The sequence below is a fragment of the Protopterus annectens genome, chromosome 5.part0 (assembly GCF_019279795.1).
Source record: "Protopterus annectens isolate FY-2018-M chromosome 5.part0, PAN1.0, whole genome shotgun sequence".
Taxonomy (NCBI): Eukaryota; Metazoa; Chordata; order Ceratodontiformes; family Protopteridae; genus Protopterus; species Protopterus annectens.
Genome location: NC_056735.1, coordinates 351761957 through 351787390, shown reverse-complemented (window position 1 = coordinate 351787390; position 25434 = coordinate 351761957). Strand labels below are relative to the sequence as shown.

Sequence of the window (25434 nt, the reverse complement as noted above, 5' to 3'; positions counted from 1 at the left end):
AACACAGGTTTATTGTAAAATCTCTGTCTCTGACGTCCCTGTTATCCAGGAATACTGTTTGGTTAAATTACTTGCTCATATTCACATTTTAAAATTTTAACTGAGGTGGCTGTGAAAGGGAGAATAAAATCAGACCTTGATGATCATGATTCTTTGACTATAGTCAGTAGCTTTCTAAGTGAGAAGATGATACTACATGGGAAAACAATCTGTACTGTTAGACTTTACAGGGTCTGTGATTTTTTTATTTGTTTGGGCTTAAGTGCTAGAATGGCCAGGCTGAAATATTTAATAGCTTTGAGAAATTTTGGAGAGGGTGTAGTCAAGTTGATGGGGGCAGGATGTCACTTGTTTGTCAGGATGAAGCAGTTTGTGGGCTTTTTGCATGTATTTTTAAGGTTCTGTACTGTTAATATAGGGTAGGAGAATGTGCCCAGATCTTATCCCTAGGAATAATTGGGGATTTAAATAGTCTGTCCATGGCTACTGTGCATCATGCCATATTGAAATACATTCAAGACATTGAAGGTTCAAAAGGTTCTAAACACAATTTAATGAACTTCAAAACCTTGAAATAAACAATATAAATAAAGACCCCCTCCCCCCCACACTCCCCATCCCCTACATATTATATATATATTCCAACTACAAGATTGCATGGCAGTAGGGAAAGGGCAAACTGTAAATCCCTAGAAATACTGACACCCAGCAAAAAAGCAGGGTTGATATTCCAAACCTTCAAATAATGGATGTTTGATTTTTTTTTTTGTTTGGCCAAATTAATGATTCCTACCACACTTTTGCTCTGAATGATTTTAAGATGGCTATGCTGTCCAGAATGCTCTGAATGATTTTAAGATGGCTATGCTGTCCAGAATCTCTTGTTTTTCAGCAAATTATATTAGTACGTCAGCAGTTGTGGGTAGACAGTCTAAGAAATGCGAGTCACTGGACTGAGCTGTTCTTGGTTTAATGTTTTGTAACTCCTAAGATTAATGAACATAATTGATGCAGCCCTGGTCAAAGGAGGCTTGATGGCAAAGGTTGCATGATGTTTACTGATGGAGTCTGACAGTAGGCCAGTGGCATCAGTGTTGAGGCGGTGAGAAGAGAGGACACGATTCAGGTACTGTACTTGTTCATCCTCTTATCAGTGCAAATGATAATAGTATAGTTGAACAAGGCAGCAAATTTGTGCAGGCCTGTCACCCTGAGTGACCATAAGGTTTAAATCCTCAAAACATGGTAGTCTAGCCTTGGTAGCTTCTCAAGGAGATAAGTGATATATTTATTGGGCAGCAAGCTCATATGCTATGACACGCCAACAGGATTCATAGGGACTGTTTTGCAAATAAGGAATAATTTTTTTTTTTTTTTTTAAGGATAATCACCTTACTACCTGCCTTCTGAGATCTGCCCTGCCTATAGATTATGTAGTCAGAGAAGTAGAGTTTTAAACTCTCATTGTGAAACTTAGGGTTGCTGCCTTTTCAGATGAACCAAAGTCAAACGTTTTTGAGGGAAACGTGATTTTTCAGGACAAATCATGCTGCAACCAGTGCAAAGAAATGGACTTCACTTTTTTGTCAAACTGAAAGCTCTTACTTGTAGAATTTGAGTTGTAAATGTTATTTCCTACACTACTGAGGTGTTTCTGATACAAAGTATTGGTTTTATGGAGCTATTATATGAAACTTAGGAAATATGTTTTGTCCTAAAATCTCTGAACATTTGTAATATTTTATATTTTTTTTGCAGGACACAACTGCCAAACAGAGACTGTCCTGCATATAGAGGTGCAGGTCATAACCCTCATTGAGACTTGAACCAGGTTTCCAATAATACATAGGATGTTGGAATTGTACATCTGGTGAAATGCCTGGATTTAATCTCCTTTACTGAATATGCTATGGGCAGTAAGGTGAATAATTGTCAAACCTGTCAAGTTTGTCCACACTGGCTCAAAAGGAGCGGATACGAGTTAACACAGGGCAGATCAAGGTATCTTGGAAGAGCAGGTCTGCTTTACAGGACAAAGGTTAGTGTGAAATTCATCTGACCTAATGAGAAAAAAGTATTTGTAGAGAATGACTTGAGCCTGTGTTTTGTTGGTTCTTTGCAATAGCACAAAGATTTGTTTGATAGACAACTGGATGTTCATAGTTGAAAACTCCTCCCCAACAAGTGGAACTAGTCATTGTTCCAGAGCACCCTCAACTGAATTCTGCATTCATTTATCCTTAAACCAAAAACAGTGCCAAAATGCAGGAATGAACAACAACCAATAACTCCAATAAAGTATTCCTGCAGTCGGAAGCAAAAAACCAACAGGAGAACAAGCATAAGTGTGAAAACACACGTTTAATAGAAACAGATGTTTAATAAAGTTAACTGCTTTTGTCGAATATGTAATCTGGATTTCATCACAACAAATTTTTAAGTACAAATTACAAATATATGTTTATTTACTACATGTGAATTAACATGATTGGTTGTGTGATTAAACAATTAAAACAGTCAATTCTAATTAAAACTAATTAATTAAATCTCAGCCCACATTGTATTTAAAGCCACGTCTAATTTAAAACAGTATGTAATTTTCTTATTTATTCTCCCATTGCTGTCCACTTGGGTCCTTGGGGATCTGTTCAAGTACAAAAAAGTAAAATGTCCTTTAGCACAATACTTAATATGTTTAGCTAAAACATTAGTATCAACATCTTTATTTACAATATATATATGTGTGTGTGTGTGTGTGTGTGTGTGTGTGTGTGTGTATATATATGTTTGTAGATATGTTTCTTAAGAGGTCTCTCAGTTTTACCCACATAAAATGAACTACATATTCCATATACTGCAATAACAACAACCCTAGTACTCAAACAATTGTAATATTTCTGACTCCGTAATTGTTTTTTTACGAGGGGCTAAAAACATAATGCTTGTATTTTATATACAAGGACAAGAGCTGCATGCTCCACATTCATAACTACCTGTATTTGGTCTATTTAATGGAAGATCCTCGCTATCTTTCCCGTCTCATATAGCTCTTTTTAGCTTTTTATACACAATCCAAGGGGGTTCAGACAAAATATCTAAAGTCATAGGGACCATTTTAAACATATCTCAATATTTAAAAATCACCTCTTTAATAAATTTCGTATCCTTGTTATACTCCAAAATTAAAGCCTGAAGGAGCAAACAATTTTGTGGTGGCTTAGAAAGTTGATTAACACTCTCACTCATTTGTCGAATATGATTAATATGATTAACAATATTAATATTGTTAATAATGGGAACATACCTAGTCCCCCATCCAGCATTAATATCACCAATTATTTCATTTAACCAATTTTTTGGATAACCTCTACATATAAAAAGACTCTTAATGAACTCGCATTTTTCCAAAAAAAAAAAACATGAAACTATATTTAGTGGTCATATGAGCTGCCCTTTCCAATTAATCCTTCATAATACTTCTTTTTTGATGATGTGGATAGTTACTGGTATAATGGAGACAGGAATTTGAGAAAGTAGGTTTCTGAAAAATTCTAGAAGTATATTTTTGCTGTTCCTTTTGTTTTTTTATCATGTCCAAATCTTGCAACTCATTGTCACGAGTGTGATATCTAAAATTCAAAACTGACATAGTATTTCTAATATAATTTAAAAACTCCAGTACTTCTTCCTTATTACCAATCAATACAACACACATGTCATCCAGGAATCTGGTATGTAATAACCATGGCTTAAAAAAGGAAGAATCTAATATATATGTATGTTCCCAAGTATATAACACTAAATTGGAAAAAATGGGGGAACAAGCTGCTCCCATAGCTACTCCAACTGTTTGTTTGAAAATTGCCCCCTCAAAAAAATGCAATACTTTAATACCAGATCTGATGTTGTCAATTTTCATTTTATCCTCAAGTTGTGGGTTCAGATCCGATCCCTCGGATCCAACTCGGCCATTGCAAAAGCTCATGGCAACCAGAAAACTATTGAGCTACTCCAATGCACTATCCCCAACTACCTCAGATCTTGTTTGTCACTTGAAAGGGAAATGCGTGGTGCCAGCTTCTCTTGAGCAGATAAATGTTATTTTTCTCAAAAGTTATATTTTTCCTCCCTACTTTTATATCTAAATATGTGTATTCTAAATTTCCAAATCTTCGTTTTTATGCATTGTTAGGCTACCTTTCCCTTTTTCGTACAGTTGTACTCCTCCATACATGATTGTTAGTATACTTTCCTCTATTATCTACATTTCTGTAGTCCTCTAATACCGTTGCTAGTATTCCTTCCTTTTTGCTATCCCTTTCAAAAACAAAACTTCTTTCTGTTTAAAATTTTGATCTGATGTTGTCAGTCCCATTCATTCTTGACTGTTGGGTTTTGGTTCCGACCCTTGGAACTGACTTGGTCATTATATCAAACTCGTGCCAGCCAGAAACCCTAAAGCCAAGGCTATCCATACTACCTCTTTCTTTCCCCTCAGATGTCGTTTGCCGCGTAGAAAATCAGACATATCAGCCGTGCTCTCAGCTAAGTACTAAACTTTTTGTTATACCTACATAGATTTTTATATATATATATATATATATATATATATATTCCTTAATTGTTGCCTCTGCTTCGTAGTTACTGTTATTGCTGTGTTTTTGGTCTGAGTCTTTGTATTTTTCTCCCTTGTCGGTAGTTTCTCTTACCATTGTTGGTATAGGTCCTCTCTTCCCTTTACCACTGGTAAATTCTTAAATACCATCGCTGGTATCCCTCCTTCCCTTCCTTCTTCTTTCTCTTTACCCTTTTTAGGGTAATTTCTGTAAATACCATTGTTGGTACAGCCTTAAAAAAAAAAAAACATTTTTACCGTTAGTTCTTGTTCGTGTGTGTGTGTGTGTGTGTGAGGTGCGCTTGCCCTAGTTTATTTTGGAAGATAGCAGAAAAAGGGAAAGGAACCACAGGGTTCAAGCAGTGTGAGGAATGTGGCAGAAAGATGCCCAACCCCGATGGGCAACTTTCATGTGTTTACTGTTTGGGGGTGCCACATTTGGAAATTCAGCCACCTTGTGAACTCTACAAGGGTTTCAGTGCTTTAACCCTTGCAGAGAGACATAGTAAATTTATCCTCAGGGGGCTGCTAAAATGCCTTTTAGTGAGGCTTTGTCTGAGGCAGAGACATCTAAGTCTTCCACAAAGGAATCAAAGAAAAGAAGTCATTCCATTCCTATGTCACCAAAACTTCATGAAGCCAAATCTTCTAAGGTCCAGGTGCTGGCCCTTCCTCAGAACTGAGGCCTAAGATACCAAAATCTGCATTGACTTCTGTTCCAGCACCAAAACTTGTCATGTCCACCATGGTGCTGACAACTTCTGACATTACCAGGACCCCGATGGCACCGACCATTTCATTGGTGCCAATGACCCTCTCAGCACCAACAATTGTCTCCCCTACAATTATGGTTACTCCCTCTCCTGCAAGGCAAACTATTGGTCAATCAACCATGGTGCCGAAAGTTGAGATTACACTCAGAACTAGGCAGTCTCTATCTACGACCCCTTCTTGGGTCAGCAATTAAGTCCATTTCTTGAAAGACCAGAATCGCCCTTGAGATGTCCATCTGTCCATTTCACCAGGAGCCTTTCAGAGTTTGATGTAGTCAGATTAGTGGATCAGCAATTGGCAGCCAGAGGCCTTCCTACTCCCTCTAGGACCTCTCTCACACCCAGAGCCGAGGGTTACACTCCTAGGACTCCCACTTATCTTAATCCTGCAACCTCTCCACAGGTCTTGGAGCCCTTGATTTCAACATTTCTAATGCCAACTTCTTCTGTGCTGATGGTGGATCTCACCTTGGTTCTGGAACCAACTCTGTGATCTGCGGCTCCATCGGAGCTGACCCACCCATGGGACCGTGACTTGGCTGCCTGCAACAGGATCCCTGGATCGGTTCAGATATTTCCAAGGTGCTGTCCCGGATTCCTGGTGCCCTGGCAGTTTCAAGTCCTCTCACAGCTCCTACCCTGGAGGTGGGCTTGTCGGAGCAGGGAGTAACCCCAGTTCTGAGGTTGTCTTTCTTGTTTCCAGGTTCCCATCCCTCTTCGTGTGCGCCTGCCTTCCAGGTTTGGAGAGATCCTTGGCCTCAGCAGGCTCACAGCTGGCACCATCCCCGTCAGAGTGTAACATCTATGTATCCTCTGGCTCACAGCTGTCACAGTCTGCTACACTGGGGCAGCAGGCATAAAAGCAGCAAGACACCCTGTTGGAGGGGTCCCTCTCTTCGGAGTCCTCCTCGGATCTTCCCCCCTGATAAGCCACCCCAGAAGAGAACATGCAAGAGGAAGTACCTGGATTCTCCAGAAGAATTTGTCACTGAGGATACAGATTTTGATGAAGGGGAAGGGTCCCCTCAGTCACCCCCTGAAGATGTCTCTTTTGGAGGGATCCTGGAAATTTTGAAACAGAGGGGTGATTGGAAGTCCACAAACCCATCCTTCGAGAAATCTGTTTTCTTGCAGGCCTTTTGTGCCCGGCCTTCTACTTCTTGGGTGACCCCACCTGACGATGAACTGGTCAAACTCATTGTGCAGCAAGCATGGAAATCCCCTGATACTATAGAGCCAATTCCCTGGAGATCAGACAAAATTATTTCCACGCCCGAGGATCAGCCTCACTGGTCAAAAAGTCTAGCAGTAGATGCCATGGTGATGGCGGCTGCCACAAAGAAGAAACTCGCCAAGGAGAGTCCAACTGTCCATCCCCCAAACCAAGAGTTCTGGATGATGGACAGATTCAGGAAGTGGGTCTTTGCTTCATCGACCTTTGCCATACAGTCCCTGAATTTTTTGGCACATTTTACATGGACTTCAAAGGGATCCGTTAACTGAGCTTTCAGAAACAATAACAGGAGCAGTGTCTGATGAGGTCCGTGATAAGGTTGCCTCTCAGCTTGCCACCCTAGAGTTGATCTCCAACTTGTCCATGCAACTTATTGCACATACAGCCGAAGGGACTTCCAAGGCAGCAGGTACAGGCGTTGCCATTATGCATCACACCTGGATGCGCTTGTGTGACTTTGCAGGCCCCTTCAAGTCTTCCTTTATCAATGCTCCCGTTGATGCTTTGTTGCTATTTGGCCCAAAAGTCAGAGACACATTAGCCAGGTGAGAGAAGGATGGAAAGACCCTTTCTGCTGTGGGCATGCGTTTTTCCACTCCTCAATTGCCTTACTCCAGGAATCGGAGGAGTGGAAAGATGTGGTTCAGAAAGTCCCAAGGGCCTTTTTGGGACACGTGGTGAGTATTCCTCCCCGGGCAGAGGGGTGAACTCTTCTGGAAGACGCCACTCCCGTGGCAGAGGGGGCCCACATAACCAGGAATCCAGGGATTCTTTCTCTGGGCAACCCTACCAGTGCTCCTGAGCAGTGGCCCGGTTGCTTACCTCTGGGACCAGTCAGGGGAATATTCTCTTTGTACCATGCAGCCTGGCACACAATAACATCGGATTCTTGGGTCAGACAATAAGGGTCTATATTAGAACACCGAACATTTGAAATGTCGAGTGTTCTAATATCGACCCGTTTTCAGCGAATGCTGACAGTATTGAAGAAACAGGAAACCGAATTCTTTCTTAGGGAAAGCATTTGGTTGTCCGTTTCTGTTGGTTCGGTATTTGCAGCGCTTTGGTGGAAAGTTACGGGTCGGGTTCAGGTAAGTGTGCAATTGTGTGGATGTGTGGGTTAGGGTGGGTTAGGTGAGTTAGAGTTAGGGCGCGGGTGAGGTAAGTGTGCGATTGTGTGGACGTGTGGGTTAGGGCAGTTTAGGTGAGTTAGAGTTAGGGCGCAGGTGAGGTGACTGTGCGACAGTGACGGACCTTAGGGTTAGGGTTTGGGTTAAGGTAAGTGGAAAGTTAGTGGTGTATGTATAGTTTAGTGTAGGGTTAGGTGTAAGAGTTTAGGTGTATGTGTGTGGATTGCTGTTTGTTTGGTGTGCTTGTGTTGTGTGTATGTGTTTTGGAACAGTAAATTTTTTCCTTAGGAAAAAGTTTGCTGTTCCGAATGTTCGATGTTTTTTTTTTTTTTTCGATTGCTAGTGTTTGATATTAGAACACTCAACATTTTGAATATTCGGTGTTGTAATATAGACCCGACAATAATTACCAGAGGTTACCATATCCCCTTCACTCTTTGTCCCAGACCATAAAGATGAGTCCCCAATTTTCCACCCAGTCAGAGGGTTGAAATACAAAAGCTGCTTCAAAAAAAGTAATCCAAACAGTCCCATTCATTTTTGACATCCCACCCCCACCTTCCCCCTCCTAAGACTCCTGGAGGTTCAGACCTAGTCCTGGGATCCTAGTAATGTTGTTGCTCAGACAAAACTTACATCATTTTCTACTCTCTGTGGGCCAACTCAATCTGAGGGGAAGGGAAGAGAGGCAGTATGGGTAGCCTTGGCTTGAGAGTTTCTGGCTGCCGCGAGCTTGATATAATGTCTGAAACCCAACAGTCAAGAAAGAATGAAGATTGACAACACAGGTGGAACATTATGGTAAGAACATAACTTCTTTTTTTGGTAAACTGTGTATTACATAAATTTTCTTTATTATGGTGGATAAGGATAAAGGCACGGCTGGGTTTAAAAAATGTGGACACAAAATTCCTTTTTCTGATGCTCACACACTTTGTGTGTATTGTCTGGGTCCACTCCGCCTGCAGAAAAACTGTGCAATATGTCATGCTTTCAGTGCAAGAGCTCTTGTTGAACATAAAGACATGCTTTCAGTGCAAGAGCTCTTGTTGAACGTAAAGACAAATTGATTCTCAAAGGGTTACTTCCCTCTTCCTTTAGTGAGCTACTATCTGGAGTTTCCCCCTTCCTCAAGTACATCTTCAGAAAAGTCTAAGAAAAGACCTTTTTTGGATGCAACAACTCCCTCGAATCCTAAAAGAAAAAAAGCTTAAGTCCTTTGATCAACTTCAACCTTGGATCCAAAATTAAAGAAAAGAGATTCCTCGGATCTGACTACACTATAGCATCCAAACCCTAAAATGACCAAAGATACATCAGATCAGAATGCCTCGAATCCAACTCAGAAAGCACTTTGACACTTGACATTTCCTGTCTTCCGATAACCAGATACTCCATCAGTGGACCCAGTCCCCTCTAGGGTCCCTTACCCCTTTTTTCAGAGAGACCCATCACTAGTTTCCACTCACTTTTGCAGGAACCTTACTGAGGAAGACATGGAGAGGTTAATGAAAAAGATTCTCTCAGTGCAGAGCATTTCAAGGGCCCTGTCGGCTCCTACCCCTCTGGGTCAGGAGATCCAACCTTCCACTGCACCCCCTGTGCAAGTCCCTCCTTCACCTCCCCCTCTTGGTCTTGGAATTTTTGGATCTGAATCTTCTGGGCCCATCAGCATCAGATCCAAGAATGGCTTTATCCTCAGATCCGACGTTCACTCTGAGCTCTTCAGTTTCTTTGGATCCAGAGGGCTGTTGGAGCAGAGGCTGCCATGTCGACTCCGGGGTGTCACAGTTAACACAGACATTTTCGGAGCCATCTCTATGCCTCGGGGCATCAGCATAGGTAGTTCAGCTCTGACTTCGGCCTTGGGGAGTTCTCCTCAGAGCGGGGAGGGACTTTGGTCTGAAGGTTTGTCCTTACAGATCCGGAGTCGTCTTCCTCTCGGGGGTGGGGGGGGTCTGCCTTTCAGGTCACGCAGATAGCTTCCATGACAAAGATGGTTCCCTTCCCCTTGGACTGTCAGTCTACAAGCTTGTCATCGCTTCGCTTGGAGTCTTATCTATCCTCTCCACAGGAACAGCTGGTACCAAAACCTCAGGCTTCCCATCAGAGTGTTTCCACCTCTTTTGATGCCTCCCCAGGCCATTCCACTGAGGAGGTCCCTAAGCAGAGAACGTGCAAGAGGAAGCACTTAAACTCCCTCGATGAGTCAGTCACAGAAGATGCAGATTTTGGTGAAGGTGAAGCTTTCCAGCGGTCACCTCCTGAAGATGTTCAGTTTGGAGGCATCCTTAAAATCCTGAAACAGAGAGGTGGCTGGAAGCCCAGCAACCTTTCGTCTGAGGAGTCAGTATTTCTGGAGGCATTCGGTACCAGTCCATCTATCTCCTGGGTGACTCTGCCCATCGATGACCTCATAAATTTGGTGTCCCGGCGTGCATGGAACGCCCCAGACACCACTGAACTAATCCCTCAGAGGCCAGATAAGATTTTGACAGCATCAGAAGATAGACAATTTTGGACTAAAGGTGTGCCTGTCGATGTCATGCTGGTGGCAGTGGCCACTAAGAAGGAACTATCCGAAGAGAATTCTACTGTTCATGCACCGAACAAAGAGTCTCGCATGATGGGCAGATTTGGGAAGCATGTCTATGCTTCAGCAACCACTGCATTGATGTCTCTGAAATTTTTGGCACATTTCACCAGGTTACAGACGGACCTGATTAAGGAACTCTCTCTGTTACTCTTTCAGGAGCCATTTCTGATGAGGTACAGGCATCTGTCACTTCTCAGTTCTCTACCCTGTAGTCAATTTCCAATTCCTCCATTGAGGTTAGTATTGCATCAGCCAAAGGAACCTCAAGGGCAGTGGGTTCCGGCATTTCCATAAGGAGGCACACCTGGATGCACTTATGTGATTTTGTGGAGCTCTTCAAGTCTTCATTTGTCAATGCTCCTTTTGACAAAACACCTTTGTTTGGCCCCAAAGTTAAGGACACTTTAGCCAGGTGTGAAAAGGATGGAAAAAACTTGTCTGACATGGGTGTACATTTTTCCACACCTCAAAGATCCTTCTCCAGGAATTAGTGAGATGCTGGGAAAATGTGGTTCAAACAGTCCCAAGGAAGTTTCCAGGACACACACACAGAAGATTCCCCGGAAAGCAGAGGGGGGAATTCCAACAGTAGATGCCACCCTCATGGCAAAAGTGGCTCACAGAACCAAGGATCCAAGGAGTCTTTTCTCGATAGACCCTTCCAGCTCTCCTGAAAGGAGACTTGATTGTCCCCCTCTGGAGGCAAATGGGGGTCATTTGTCCCTTGAACAGAGCGCCTGGCTAGAAATAACAACAAATAGATGGGTGCAGAGGATCATTTCCACTGGCTATATAGTACCCTTTTCCCTTCCACCTCCAATTTCAAGGAAATTCCCCGATGTTCCTCCCAGTCACAGGGAACGAGCAGCACTTCAGATACAAGAGTTGTTAGGAAAAAGACTCATCCAGGAGGTCCCATCAAGCCAGATAGAATCCGGAACTTACTCAAGATTCTTCTTAGTGTGAAAGAAAATAGGGGACTGGAGACCAATCTTGGATCTCGGCAACTTGAGCAAATTAGTTTGACGGACCAAGTTCTGGATAGTCATGGTTCAGTCCATTCTCCCTTTTCTGTGAAAGGAAGATTGGATGTGCTCATTAGATCTACAGGATGCATACTATCACATAAAGATGAACAGGTGGTCCTGAAGGCATTACCAATTCAGAGTTCTGCCCTTTAGTTTCACCACACCCTCCAGGGTGTTCCAAATGCATGGCAGTAGTGGCAGCTCACTTGAGACTGCAAGGATACCAGGTGTTTCCATATTTAGACTGGCTTATTACCGCCCCGACCAGGCATCGAGGAATAGAGGCAAGAGATCAGGTTCTTCAGACTTGTTCTCATCTAGGAATAACCATAAAGTACAAAAAGTTGGAGTTTGTAAGATCATTGTTCAACACAAAACCAATGATAGTTTCGGTGCCTCCCCTAAGAGTTCAGACCTTAAGAACACAGGTCAGGAAGATAATCTGCCATACCAAAGTTTCTGCCTGTTTGGTTCTTCGAGCTCTAGGATCAATGGCAGCAGCAATAACTCTAGTGCCATTCACCAGGTTTTCCATGAGTGTTCTGCAATGGAAACTAACCACGCAATGGTCAATACTTTATCAGCCCATGTAAACGCTGATACTTGTCACGCAAATTTGCAAGAGATCTCAGGTGGTGGGATCAGTACCGATTCCCATTTTCTTCACTTTGTACATGGAGTCAAAATGCTGCATGAACAGTGACCACCACCTACAGACAGCATTCACATCACTGGGTGGCTAGCCAATCCATTATTTTCTGAGACACAACCATTAACTCGGGTTTAGAGTTGACTTTCATACTAACTGCTTCATACTCGGGTGAAAAACTCCAGTGGAAAACATCCAGCGCATACTGGAGATTACAGTCACTTGAAATGAATCGGACATTATCTGTAAACAAAAACATACTACTCTCCTGTCCCCAAATTGGATACTGTCCAGACTCTGGCTGTGCTGTGACACCTTGTCCAAGTAAATCATTTACAGCAGCCCTTGACAAATCCCTACACCCACTTTGAATGTATATGACAGCAAGAACAGGAACACAGCCATCTCATCTGAAATATGAGGACCAGAGAGCATACAGCAGCCCTGGCACCCAGTGATGATGTAGTACGTCCCACAAGAAATCTTGGGTACATGATTATATGCCTTCAAGTCCACACAACAAATATAAACAGGACTTGCAAACCCCATGATCCCCATAGTAGCTCTGCAAGGATAAGGAGTTGTTCCATTGCTCCATGGCTAGAATGGAATCTATTCTGCTCTTCATGAATCAGAGTCCTGATTATTGGAAGAAATCTCATTTCCAGCACTCCTATTATATTTTTACACAGAGAGGCTGGGAACTGTGATTCTCTAGTAACTGGAACATACCTCGTCCGTTCTTTTGAAAAAAGGAACCGCTGCTCCAGTTAACTACTCCAAAGGTATCTTTGGAAAAAAAAGGTATCCAAAGGTATCCATCTTTAAAGCCACCTTACTTGATATTTCACAAAGACAGGGTTACTTTACAAACTAAAAACTTCCTTTCTTCCTAAAGTGGTTTCAGAGGCTAATATAAATCGATCTATCAATTTGCCAGTATTCTTCACCAGATTTTTTTAACAAAGGTGAATACATGCTACATTTATTAGATGCTCTCAGGCAATTACATTTTTACCTACACAGAACAGAAAATTTCAGGAAGTCTGAACAGTTATTTCTTTCTTTTTCAGACATAAAAGTAGGAAAATCTGTTACCAAAATTACTCTGGCCAGATGGCTTACAGATTATATACAACAAGCTGGGCATTACCTTATTGAAACCTTTAAGAGCTCATTCCACTAGAACCATGGCTACTTCATCAATTTTCCAATCTGGAGTCTCCATGAACAACATTTGTGCAGCAGCAGCTTGGGCTACTCCCCATACATTTGTTACTCATTGCAAATTGGATTTGGTCTCCAGGGGCAGGGCATCATTTGGATCAGTGGTGCTCAGGAATATCCTTCCTAGAGTCCACCCAGGAAATTAAGTAGCTGGGGACTATGTCCCATAAGTTGAGGACAGAATGAAAATTGACAACAACATAGGCGTATAGGCTCACAGGAGTTTACCAGGCTAATGATCACAAGGGCTTTTTTAAGCCTAGCCATGCATCCCAAATCTCTGATATGTTCTGGTACCCTTGAAAAGTGTAAGCAGGAGCCTAGGAGATGAACCATTTACAGGTTGCCTGTGTCCATTAGAGACATAGGTGCCAAACCAGGGGTGAAGTTCTGGTTCCCCATCCAGTTGTTCAAGTTGCAGTTGAATTAGTCTAGGGAAGAACTCTGCTACACATGGATGGGCAGCCTGTTCCATAGACTGGGTAGTCTATGGGATACATACCTCTCTCTCCATCAGGTCCTATTTATATCACAGGCAAGATTTAAGTCTTTAGAATGAGCAATTCTGGTGCTGTTTTTTTTTTTTTTTTTTTTTTTGTATATGCAGGTCCATCAGAGTGAGGTCTGACAATGCCCTGTATACCAGGCATAGATCTCCCCTCAAAAGCCTGTAGGAGATGGAATACAGAGATAGGGACTTTGAGGGAGTCTGTGTAGGACATTTTACTTAATACCCTGTATTCTTTTAGTGAAGAACCTCTGTGGACATTCCAGTTGTTGGATATGCCTGGTAGGGTACATACCAAATGGGGCATTGTACTCAAGGGATAGGCCTGATGAATGTCAAATACGGTGAAACAATGACTTCCTTGGACTTAGATGCCATACTTTTGTTTATACGTTGCTCAACATAGAATGATTTCCTGACTACTGTAGACACGTGATGGTCAAAGGCTAGATTACTATCTGTGTCCCCAAGTCCCTGACTACTGAGTCAACTCTAAGGGGTGTGTTGTCAATATGATAGTTACCAGGGATGGATGACTTCCCAAAGGATACTATTATGCATTTCTTGGCATTTACTTTTAGTCCATGGCTCTGACACCAGTTGTTTGTTGGTGTCATCCCCTCCTGGAGAACATTTGTGTCCGTATGAGATTCAATGACAGCTCCTAATTTGCAATCATCTGCAAATTTAGTCAGCCAGAGACCACTGACATTGGCCTTGACTTCTTAGAAATAAATGCCAAAAGTGGTCCAAAGACTGATTCCTGAGGGATTCCACTTAATGACTGGCCTCTTTGTAGAGGTGGACTCACCAGTTCTAACTTCCTGGGTCCTGTCTGTGAGCCAGTTGGTTATACACCTGGTGACATACGAGCTTGTACCTAACCTCTTAAGTTTGTCAACAATGCCAAAGTAGGGTATTGTGTCAAGTGCCTTGGCCAGGTCAAAGTATGCAGTGTGAACCATTTTTCCCTCATTCATTGCTTTGGTTACCTTCTCAAAGAAGTCCACCAGGTTAAGTAGGCATGATCTGCCCTTGACAAAACCAAACTAGGTTGGGCCCAGTGTCTTGAGGTTTACTATATCTTTTTTGATCACCTCCATGATAACTCTTTCCATGGCTTTACATGTAAGACTAGTGAGGCTTATGGGTCTGTTGTTTCCAGGGTCTGTAGATGGCCCACCTTTGTGCAGAGAGATGACTGTTGCAGTTTTCCATACATAAGACACGAAGACTGTTTGGAGGCTCAGTTAAATAGTAATTCCAGAGGCCCTAACAGGTCATGTTTCATGTTATTTAGCAGGCATCCTGTGATATTTTCTGGGCCCATTGATGCAGTGTTCTTGGACTTAGAGAGAGCATTAAGGGCCTGTTCCCTAGTTATAGTAGGGGAGTTATATTTGATGGTATTTCCTGAGGGAAGATTGAGGGGGAGAGAGGGGTAAAGTTGGAGCTGAATTTCAGTCAGAAGGATTGCTAAATCTTCTGGCTCAGTATAGGTGGCTGCATTTACAAAGAGCTCTGCACACAACTGTGTATTGCCTTTGAGGATGTAGACATAGTTAAGAATGCTTTGTGGTTGTCCTTGGCCTGGGAGGCCAAGCCTACCTCAAATTTGGCTTTGGTAGACTTTATTTGTCCTCTGAGTTTGTTTACTTTGAAGAAAGTGCTTTTATCCTGCTGGGTGCTATACCTCCTAATTTTTGCCATGATTTTCTTCTTTCTGTTGTACAGCCTATTGATTTTGTGATTCCACTAGGGTGGCTTGTTTATTGAGTTAGTTCTGTACTTCTTCCTGGTGGGTACAGCTGCCTCTATGCAGCTATTAACACGCTTGTACAGGGTTTCTGTGAACAGTTGTGCATAGGCAGTAGTGTTCTCAGGATTTAAGGGGGCTTGAAATTTTACCAGGTTATCACTTAATAACAGGAGGTTAGCCTTAGATTAGTTCCTGAATATTCCAGGTTTAGCTGGGGGTCCAGGTTTTATTTTTACTTCAAAGGAGACCATTTTGTGGTCTGACCTTACCAGGGAAAAAATTACGGTAGGAGGTGTGCAGCACTCTCCCATATTGATGAGGACCAGATCCAGTATGGTTGCACCCCCTGGGAGTTTGTCTTTACAAAATCTAGGAATCTCTGTGAATATACATTTGGTGTCGTATAGGATTCCAAGTTAATAGTGGGGTAATTAAAGTCACCCATGAATATGGTATTGAGTTGGATGGATGTATCTAATAAGTTTAAATACATGATATGTGTTTCCTGGGTCATAGAGGGGGACCTATAGCTTGCAAGGAAGTAGTACTAGCCTTGAAGTGTATTTATTTTTGATGTAGATAGACACGCCTCCACCTTTAGTCCCTGCCTGTGAAGTAGCTGGTCTAAATGTGTGGAAGGCATTATAACCTTGCACTGTTTTTGTGCTGTCTGCAGCTTTAAACCATGTCTCAGTGACTGCACAGACATCAGGATTCTCTAGTGTGAAGAGAGCTTCTAGGTAGTGGAGTTTTTTTGTTTAGACTCCTTGCATTGAGGAATAATACCTTTACATTTTCTTGGATTTGATTTGCTATGTCAGAAGCACTTTCAGTTTGGCATTTCCTAAAAAAGGCACTATGGGGTAAGACAATGTTTTAGCAAATATTTGAAAGTCTAGAGGGTGGGAGGTGCAGACCATCCATGGCAAAGCAGCATGGTCTGTTGACCACCTCCTTACATGCTGACAAATATTGCACCCTCTTAGAATGACACCAGAAACTATGCCAATTATTAAAGTCAATCATCTTTTGCTCAATGCTAGGCTCATACCATCCTGAGACACATATTCCAAGAGCTGCATGATGTCCGTCTTCATATAGTCTAGGGAGGTACATCTCAGGTCGTTTACTCCCACATAGACTATGACCGAGTCACATTTGTACTTGTGGTCCAGTGACGTGAGTGCGTGCATAATGTGGTGGATCCTAGAGCCTGATAAGCAACTGACTGTGACTTTCTCCTTACTCATCCTGGTGAGAAGGAAATCAGTGTGTCTCACAATGGAGTCTCCAGTGACTAGAATGTTGGATTGTGTGGTGGCTTTCCTTATGGGCTTAGAGGTAGAGGCTCCATGAGATGTAGCTCTATGTGTTGATGTGAGTGTTTGTTTGTTGTTTTGAAGGAGCATATTTGGGACTGCTGAGGATATTTATTATGTGAACTTCATCTAGGAGTTCTTGGTGGTTTTAGGAAGGTTACATTTAAGTGCCTCAGCATATGTGGGTTGATGTCTGCTTTGAATTGTGTGTGTACAACTGACAACTTTATTGATGTTAGAAGTATTTTATGTGAGAGCTTTGCCTCCAGTGACATTGCGTAAATATATCTCACATACCATATCAGTTTGTTTGAGAATTAACTGGTTGTCAGTAAATATGAGGCACTTTGTACATTGCCTCAGGATACCCATATCCACCAGGCTGGTAACAGAGGCAGTGGGAAAGTTCATATCCATAGCAACCGACCCTTTTTTATTGATTAGACAGTTGGAGTGAGAATATCAGTCAATGTCAGGAGTATCCAGTTTGCAACTATGGGGGAAGTGCTTGTCATTGCAAACTAGTTATCCTTTGTTCAACTAGGTATTGGAGAAATGTCAATCATGCTTTTATAGGAAAAATGTCACTCAAGGTGTCGAGTCTGTAGAGAGCACTACCAAACACTTGAGGGGAAACTAATATGTAGACCCTAAAAATTTAAGGATTAAGTATTTAGACAGATATTCTGAAGTTAGAAACAAATCAAGCAGTACTTATTAGCTTGTCAAGAATGATGAAAGGAGGGGAATCGCATGAATGGCTACTACTAATGCTGGTCTCACCACAGCTGCACTCTGCTGGGAAATGATGCTCATTTGCTTCTTCTCTCACCATAAGCAAAACATTAGCACCAATCCCAAGGTGAGATGCAGGCCACAGCCTGTTTGGTGATCCACAGTCTTGTCCCAGATGAAGTAAGGGTCTGTAGGCTTGTTGTAGCCTTTTCCTGGTAGATGCCTTGAATAGCAACCAGACCAATCAGAAACGTTAAGCACAGAGACTCACTATCCAACCAGAAACAGTCAGGAAGTGCCAGAGACTTCCCATACTCTGGAACAGGCTACCCATCTATGTCAAGCATGTCTTCATTAGCACTCTTCAAGAAAAATCTTGGTGAGTGGATGGGAAATAGGAAATACACCCCAGGGATCACTTCTGTGTCTCTGCTCAACAGTGGCACAAGAAAATAACTTTCTTGGGTGGCATAAGCCAGGGAACCTTGTTGGCTAGGCTTACATAGGCCCTTGGGCCAATAGCCTAGTACTTACCTATGAACCTATGAATCAATGCAGTCTGATCCTTCTCTCACCAGGAACAGAATATAAGCACAGATTCCAAGCTGTCACCTATAAAGCAGTTATTAGGGTTTCTGGTGATCAGCAGTCTCCAGGAAATAATGTCCCTGTGCTTCTTCTCTCACCAGGAGAAAACAGAAGCACTAATCCCAAGATGACTACTGAGAAGCAGAATGTGGGCTCTCCAATAACTGGTGGTCTTCCAATAGATGTTGAAAGGTAAGATGAATAACAATGGGCTAATACAGTGTGCACTAAACAGTTAGATATGAAAGGGGTAACTTACATTTTAGCTGTCTAAGTGAAGAGCCACTAATTTTAAAAAAGCAAGATAGATTGAAAGGGGGTGGGCAGTTTTGTATTCTGGTATGGAATACAGTGGTATGGCCAGTAAATGTAAATAGCTGAAGGGGAGTGATTTCACAAAGTGATAATTTTGTGCTTACTCACACCAGACAGTGAAAGGGCAGAGGGAAGGAGATACGTGGTCAAATTAACATCAGCAACAGGGAACTAGAAAGATAGTTGTGTTTAAGAACACAACAGCAACAGGGTGGGAGGGTGTCATAAAATTCCGTCTGACTCACAAGAGTCACAGCTGTGATCTGTTTCCAAGTTTTAATGTGCAATTAAAAGCAGAAAACAAGTAAAATGCAGTGTAAAGAAAACAAATAACAGTATATAAAATAGAAGAAGCAATAAAGTAATAGAAAATACAAGAAATCAAAACCAAACTAACCTTTCCCTCGCAGCAACTGTGGCAGAGTCTGGGTGAGCTTTTCCAGTAAAGCTTTGAAATGTTTATTTTACCCCTTAAATAGAAGGTTTAGTTCCTAGCTCCACCCCTTCAGTTCACATACAACTAACCTTAACTGACCTGTTCGAACTTCTGTGTGACTCCTTAATTGACCTGTTCTAATTGCTGTCTGACTCACTAGAGACACAGCTGCGGTCTCTTTCCAAGTTTTAATATTCAGTTAAAAGTAGAATACAAGTAAAACACATTGTAAAGAAAACAAATCACAGTATACAAAATAGAAAAAGGCAATAAAGTAATAGAAAATACAAGAAATCTAAAGCAAGCTAACCTTTCCTTACAGCAAGCTGTGGCAGAGTCTGTGTGAGCTTTTCCAGATAAAGAAGTTATGTACTTAGTATAACGTTCAATCTGTGTTGTCCAGTTTCATTCTTTCTCAATTTTTCTCCCACCAATCCCTGCCTTAGAAACCCCTGAAAGAACAAGTGTTGAGTATGCCACTTCCTTGGTATATAGCTCCAGATATAGTCTCCTCTCTCTGTAACTGAATTATGTCTTTCTGCTGTACTTGGCAAACAAGATATTTGGTAATTGGGATTGGTGTATTATGGGTAAAGGAGCAGCTTGAGAGTTTTCTGGTTGCCACAAACTTTTGCAACAGCTGAGTCGGATCTGAGGGATCGGATCTGAACCCATAAGTTGAGGAAAAATAAAAAAGGACAATACAGATGGAGTGTTATTCTTTTTCTTAACAATGCATAACAATCTGATGTCTCTCTGAGTTAAAAATCCATGTTATTAAAGCCTCTTCAAACCATTCAATTCATTCAGAATGAGGGATAACCATAAATAAATCCACTACATCAGTTGTCACAAATATAGCATCATTTTTATATGGTAAATCATTAATACGATCCAAAAAATCCCATGAATCTTTTACAATATGAGTTATGTCTTGAAATAAATTGTTTTAACCTTATGTCAATGTAAACTGCAAGGGCATACATTTTAGATCCACTTGCGGAGACGTTTAACCAGAGGGGCAACTTTCAACATCCTTATGGACCTTAGATATACTGAATATAGCTGGTATTCAAGGATTTTTTTTTCACGAGATACTTAAATGTATCCAAATCTATAATCCCTTGAGAGACTAAATCTTCTAATAACAAATCTATTTTCCAGTAAGCGATGTAAACTTCATTCCCTGAAACAGTAATGTAGCACCAGCATATAATGCATTTATCATTCTACCTACATAATTAGTCATGTCCATCAATACAATTCCTCCTCCCTTGAAAGGTTTCATAATATGAACATCTTTATTGTTTACAAGTTTACTAAGTAATTGTCCCTCTTCAAAAGTTAAATTAAAAAAAATGTTTCTGTTTCATACTATACAGGGATCTTAGTTCGTATTCTATGAACTTCTCAGATTGTTACAACAATGAATGAAGAGGACGATTTTAAGTACTTTTCTTAATTCCACTTGTCCACTAATATAATTAGGAGTTTTAAATAATATTTTCAAGTTCAATTTCCTTAAAAGTAGCTTAATATTGATTAATGTGTGACTAATATTGAATGACCTGGAAGGTACAAATGAAAAAAACCTGTCTTAAATATAGAATATATATTATCCAAAGTAATATTACTATAATTATAAGTCTTAAAATTGTCCTGTTCATGGATCAACCCAACCAGCACAATAGGGGAGAAACAATGCAGAGGTGCCAAACCAGGGTTTATCTTTTTCTTCCCCTTCCTCTGCCGCTTTTTCTCATGGGAATGTGTGGAGATAGTTCCCTATAATTCTCTCTCTGTATTATTGACCTGTTCTGTAACCCATCGTAGGGGCGGAAATTCTAAACAGTCATTTAAATGAGGAATTGTTGAAGCTTCATCATCCAAATTAAAGGGTTGATTAGAATAATACTTGGTCCAGAAGGACCAATATTACTTATTGTTACATCTGATGTCATTTCCATTCATTCTGCAACGGATGGGTGTCGGATCCAACCTTGAATTTGACTCTGCTGCTTTTCTTCCAAACTCTGGATTGGACTCTTGAGCTCCTCCCTTACCCATAATGCACTTTACTACTGCTTTACCTCAGTTCTTGTCTCCTGCTCAAATGGTTTAGATGTGGATCACACTGTCTCGAGTTGTGAGATCGCCTTTATAGATTATTTGTAAGTAAAGGATAGATTTTTTTTCTCTAATTATCTTTCCTTGTTGGTTACCAGTATTCCTCCCTTCAGCCTTATAGTTTTTCTTTAATTAGCTTGGTTCTCTACCCAGCTCGTATTTCTACCCTCCTTGAGTGACTCTCCATTACCATTGTTGGTAACTTCTCTCCTTCTCATACCCTTTTTTATTAGGGTAGTGTTAGAGTAACCATTGTTAGTAACTATTTTCTTCTGCTTTCTTCTTTCTTTTTCTTCTCCCCTTTAAAAAAACAAAAAAAAACCTTTTTCTTCTCTAACTTTAGCCTTCTCTTCTGCACCATGGCAGAGAAGCCAATGGGTTTTAAGAAATGCACTTCCTGTGGGCACAAGATACCCAATTCTGATGCCCAGAGGGAATGCATTTATTGTTTAGGCCCTAGTCACCTGGAAATCCCCCTGTAAGATTTGTGCGGTGTGCAATATCAGGTCCATTAATGATGGAAGAAATAAGCTAATTTTTAAGGGCCTTCTTCCTGCTTCAGCTCCTTCTTCCTCTGCTTCAGCATCAGGGGCTGAAACCCCCTTTAAAAAACAAAGTCTTCAGAACCAAGGGAGCATAGGAAATGTTCTCCTTCTCAGTCAACTAAATCCGCCCCGATATCGCAGCCAGTGACCAAACTTGTTAAACGTTCAGATCCGACTTCCTCAGATCCGAGTCCTTCTACTGCTAAGCCACCTCGACCCTGGAGCCCTTGATTTTCTCCAATTTCTCCATGGCTCTGATCAGTATTTTTGCAAGAAACTCCTCAGAGGTTGTTTCACCCTCCTTCCACCTCTTCATGCATCAGGTCCTCCCAAAGTCTCTCAGAAGCTGATGTGGATAGGATGATGAGGAAATTTTTCAGGGCTCAGATTCAGATGGGGGTTTTACCAGCTCTGTCCCCCATCGGATCTGTGAGCCTTCAACCATTTGCCCATCCTATCATCTCTCCTTCTCCAGACCGACCAGTGATTTCAGCGCTGTTGGATCCAAGAGCCCAGAGAGTCGAAATGTCAGATCAGAAGAGAACTATATCTTCACTATGACCACATCCCTGACCTGTTCATCACCAACCCCCATGAGCAGGATAAGTCTCAGAGCTGAAGCTTCGGTGCCGGATCTGGGGTGATGTCTTTGACTCTGAGAGTCTCGGAGCCATCACTTCTCCTTGGAGCCTTGGCACTGAACAGCTTGGATCCAACTTCTTCCTCAGAGCAGAAGTTCAGGCAGGGTCAGGGATCAACATCACTGGGAATTTCAACTCCAGTGAGGTTGGCTTTGGCTTCTCGTGGTCCCTGAACTTTTGAGGTGGTGGAGTGGGTATTTTCTCATCTGAGAACTCTCTTGACTCTTACTATTTTGGATCCTAATCACATTCCCCCTTTGGATCCTGCTTCTGAGCCTCATCTACCTATTCCACAGGGAAAGCCAGCCCGTATGCGCTTCCAGGCATTTCCAGTCCAGGAACTTCCCATCTCTTCTGATACCTCTCCAGACCATCCCACCGAGGAGGTTCCCAGAAGAGGCTGTGTAAAAGGAGACACTTAGATTCCCCTCAGGAATCTCTTACTAAAGACACCGATTTTGATGAAGGGGAAGGGGCCCCGAGTCATCACCAGAAGACATCTCCTTCAGGGACATTCTAGAGGTCCTTTGACAAAAAGGTGGTTGGTCCTCCAAGCCCCTTTCCCAGGAGAAGTCGATGATCCTCTAAGCTTTCGGGTCCATCCATTTACATCCTGGGTTACCCCCTTGGCAGATGTCTTAATAGACCTTGTCTCCCGATGGGCTTGGAAGGAGCCAGATACCATAGATCCTATTCCCCATTGCCAGGACAAGATCCTAGCTCCACCCCAAGATAGACCCTTTTGGAGTAAGGGAATTCCAGTGGATGCCATGGCTGTTGTGGCAGCCACCAAAAAAGAGCTAGCTGAGCAGAGCTCCTCTGTTCATCCCACTAACAGAGAGTCTAGGGCTTTGGACAGGTATGGAAAGCATGTCTATATGTCAGCGACATTTGCATTATGGTCGCTTAATTATTTTGCACACTTTACTAGATTACAGAGGGATTTAATATAGGAACTCTCCAAGTCTACCTCTGGGTCCATGTAGCAGAGGAACAAATGTTTTTTTTTCCTTGTAACTGGCCACTCTCCGGTCCATCTTGAATGCATCCATGAGGTTAATCTCACATGCAGCTGAAGGTTCCTCAAGGGCTGCAGGTTCAGGCATAGCCATCAGGGGACATGCTTAGATGTATTTGTGTGATTTCACGGAACCCTTCAAGTCATCTTTCATCACTGCTCCATTTGATGGATCTTCCTTGTTTGTGCTCACTGTTAAAGATGCACTTTCCCCTGTGTGAAAAGGATGGAAAGATTTTATCTGCCATGGGAATCCTTTTCTACCTCACAAAGATCCTTCTCCAAGAAACAACAAGGTAGGAAAAAGACATGGTTATAAAAATCCCAAAGTCCTTTTCAGGATTCATGAGGGGAAATTTCTCTCAGAGCCAGGGGGGAAATAATAACAGAATACGCCTCCCTTGAGGCAGAGTGGATCCACAAAACCAAGGATTCCAAGATTCCTTTTTGGATAGACACTTTCAGTGCTCCTAAAGAGTTGCCTGGCTATTCTTCTCTGGAGGAAGTCAGGGGCACTTGTCTTTGCACCCAGATGCCTGGGCAGCCATCACAAAAGGTTCTTGGGTGCAAAGGATCATAACCAGAGGTTATTTCATTCCTTTTTCACAACATCCACCAGCACAAGAAAAGCATTTCCTCAATGTATCACCCAATCAGTGGGAGTTAGCAGCTCTAGAAATTTAAAAGCTAATTCATCCAAGAGGTCCCACCAGGCCAAAGAGGATCCAGAATTTACTCAAGATTCTTTTAGTGCCTAAGAAAACAGGGGACCAGAGGTCAGTTCTAGATCTCAGTTAGCTGAATCAGTTTGTAAAGAACTCCAAATTCTGGGTGGTCACGGTACAGTCCATTCTCCCTCTTCTGCGGAAGGATGACTGGATGTGCTCCATGGACCTCCAGGATGCATACTATCACGTGTCAAAATGAACAGGGGTTCTCAGAGGTACTTGCCGTTTCTGCTGGGGGCCAGTTACTACCAGTTCAGAGCCCTGCCCTTTGGTCTCACCACAGCCCTCAGGGTTTTCAGCAAATGTATGGCAGTGGTAGCAACTTATCTCTGAATGCGAGGATTCAGAGTGTTTCCTTATTTGGACAACTGGATCCTTACTGCTCCAACCAGGAATCTACTAGAGGAAACCAGGGATTACTTACTCTGTCTCTGTGAGTACCTGAAGATCACAGTCAATCCCTTCAAGTCTCATCTTCAGCCAGGTCAAGTCTTGGACTTCATAGGAACTCACCTAGACACTATCAATCCGTTGGCCTTTCTACCACAAAACAGCATTCATACTTTGAGGATTCATGTCAGTCAGATCTTATCGCATCTTTCTCCTCCAACATAACTGGTACTCCGGGCTTTAGGTTCAATGGCTATAGCAATTACCCTACTACCCACTGCTCACTTTTACATGCAAATTCTCCAGTGGACTATGGCAGTACAATGGTCGATTCTTTGACATCCACTGAATCGTCATGTAAACTTTTGCAGGTTTGCAGGGATTCCCTAGTTTGGTGGGCCAAGTCCAATGATGTTTGAAAGAGATGTCCCTTTACACTTCCTCCCCCAAAGGCCACGTTGACCATGGAGGCCTCATAGTTGGGGAGGGGGCATCTCTTGAGATGAACTGTTCATTGCACCTGGTCCCCGGAACAGACCAATCTGCTTATAAATGTCTTAGAGATGAGAGCAGTCCTTTCAGCATTGCAGATCTTTCAGAACTCTCTTCCTCTAGGGACGATTGCTATCCAAAAGGACAGTATGTCAGTGGTATAGTACATCAACACATGGGGGGGGGCAGGTCCTATCCTCTTTGCAGGGAAGCAATGGGAGAGCTCTTCCAATTGCTTTCTAGTAGCAATACTGGAGAAGTCCACTGTTCTAGCAGAAATGCTCAGCAGATCTTTCCTGATGTCTCATGAGTGGGCTATCAGTTATGCAGTGGCAGAAAGGATCTTCAGCAGATGGGGTCAACCTTGCTGTGATCTCTTTGCCTCTCCCCTTGACAAGTGCAGCAAGTTTTTTGTCCTAATCAGCCAACGGGGAGTCACAGAGAGATTCTCTAGTCCATGTTTGGCCGTCCAGTCCTCTGTATACTTACCCTGTCCTACCTCTAATCCCCAAATTTCTTCAGAAACTACTATGGTTGAAGTGCACGGTTATCCTCTTTTCCCTTTTCTGGCCTCAACAAGT

The 25434-nt window shown here is 42.2% G+C and overlaps 1 long non-coding RNA gene across 1 annotated transcript in view; it reads left to right on the top strand.

Moving 5' to 3' along the window:
- The first annotated feature begins 1764 nt into the window (after positions 1–1764).
- LOC122802023 overlaps positions 1765–25434 on the top strand; it is a 97755-nt gene continuing 74085 nt past the window's right edge. The window contains exon 1 of the long non-coding RNA XR_006364847.1: positions 1765–2038. This is a non-coding gene — a long non-coding RNA (uncharacterized LOC122802023). The remainder of the gene's footprint in view (positions 2039–25434) is intronic.